The sequence below is a fragment of the Phyllostomus discolor genome, chromosome 5, assembly GCF_004126475.2.
Source record: "Phyllostomus discolor isolate MPI-MPIP mPhyDis1 chromosome 5, mPhyDis1.pri.v3, whole genome shotgun sequence".
Lineage (NCBI taxonomy): Eukaryota > Metazoa > Chordata > Mammalia > Chiroptera > Phyllostomidae > Phyllostomus > Phyllostomus discolor.
Window position 1 is genome coordinate 161,301,107 of NC_040907.2, and position 2,029 is coordinate 161,303,135.

The 2,029-nt window shown below is 37.8% G+C and overlaps 1 pseudogene; it reads left to right on the forward strand.

The window, feature by feature from the left end:
* The first annotated feature begins 556 nt into the window (after window positions 1-556).
* LOC114495962 lies at window positions 557-851 on the forward strand (annotated as a pseudogene).
* Window positions 852-2,029: the final 1,178 nt, after the last annotated feature.

The following is a 2,029-nucleotide window of genomic DNA, read 5'->3' on the forward strand; positions in this document are numbered from 1 at the left end:
TCTGTGTGAAGCCCAGTTCCTCCTCCTTAATCCTTCCCCCAGCATTAGCCTTTGTTTCAAAAATTCAAAATCTGCAAAGTTTCACGTGCAAATCAAAGGCCAAAGAAATATCCAGAGCTCTGCTCAGTGTCCTGATGAATGTGTTAAAAAGAAATGTGATTAGAGAAGTGATAGAGTTAAGCAGGGAATTATGCAGACTGCTCATGTTTTATGGATTCTGGTGGAGTGGGAGGATAGGCAGCGAGCACTCCTCTGAATGATAATAGCCTGAAAATCACCAGCAGCTTATGACTGTTTTTGGTAGCGATGGTGGTGATAGGTGGGGCCTCTGTGTGTGTGTGTGTGTGTGTGTGTGTGTTAAAGTGTCCCTAACCTGTGGTGTGCACATGGATAATACTTCCAATAACATTTTCTCTTTTGTTATAAAAATTCAAGGAGAAATTGGTCCATTTGCACAAATGAAATATTAAGGACTCTTATTTGTATATGTGGAAAGAAAGACACCTGGAGAGAATCAGAAAGTCACCAACATGGGATTTGAAACACGGTGGGTGACATGGACCAGCAACGAACAACCAACATCATAGAAGACACTCTGAATCTTTGTAGGCCCAGACTGGATGAGTAAATGTATGTGAAAATGAGAAGTTACAGGGAACTTTGAGGCAGATTATATGTTTATGATCAACATTCAATTATGATATTGGGAAATATGGAAGAAACTGTGACTACTACAGAAATTGATAAAGAAACATATGAAGAGCTATATAATCAACAAACAGAATATCTCAATGCTCTTAGCCCAGGGAGATGGTATTGTACTAGTTGCCCTTCCACTCAGGGTTGGCTAAAAGAAATACTTAATCCTGTATGGAACTTAAGACACTCTATATGATTGCATCTTTTGAAGATATTCAAAAAAGGAACCTGCATAAATTTTGATATTAAGAAGTGACCAAGGTATATTTACACAATGGAATACTACGCAGCAGAAAGAAAGGAGGAGCTAATACCCTTTGTGACAGCGTGGATGGGTCTGGAGAACATTATGCTAAATGAAGTAAACCAGGCGGTGAAAGAAAATTACCATATGAGCTCACCTATAAGTGGAACCTAATCAACAACACAAACAAGCAAGCAAAATAGAAGCAGAGACATTGACATAAAGAACACACTGACAGTGACCAGAGGGGAGGGCAGAGGGGATGACAGGGGAAAGAAGGGGAAGGGTCGTCAAGGAACATGTATAAAGGACACATGGACAATGCCAAAGAGGGTAGGGTTGAGGGTGACAGTCAGAAATGGGTAAAGCGGGGGTGCTGGGAGTGATGGGGTAAAAATGGAGACAACTGAATTTGAACAACAATAAAAGAATAAAAGAAATGACCAAGGATTTTTCCACTCCTGAAATGAATGGAAGAATTTCATAACTCATAAATTTCATAACTCATAACACATAACTCATAAATTCTTAAGCTAAATGGCATTTTTATTTTTCTCCAACCCTTCCAATTAATGTGATCACCAAGATGAAGCCCTCTTTTTTAGGAGATGATTTGCTCCATTGATTGTTTTCAGATAATTTCTAATGTTTTCAATTTAAGTTAAATTTGATGTTTTCTTTTTTGATTTAAAAAAAGAAAAAGGAAAGTCACCAACACAACTGGCAACAATAACCCTAAAATTTTTAACCCCTATGCTTTGCATGATGCAGAGGCAAGGAAAGTTTTATTTTAATCCAGGATGTAGGCAAGACTCTATATGGATGAAAACAATGTTTAGTTACCCTGTTGGTCTACCTGTTTTGGTCAGTCATAAAGATTCTGAAATCTACCCTGCCTGGGGATTACATGGACCTCTTATGCTTCCTTTATAGTAATGTTTTTCAAATCTAATATACCATAGAGCTTGCAAAGCAGCTCTCATATATTATTTTAATTGTTTTCTATGTTGTCCCAGGAAAATGAATAGCACAGGCATTATTTTCCCATTTGTAAGGATGAAAAAAAGAGGCTCAGAGGTTTGTAAA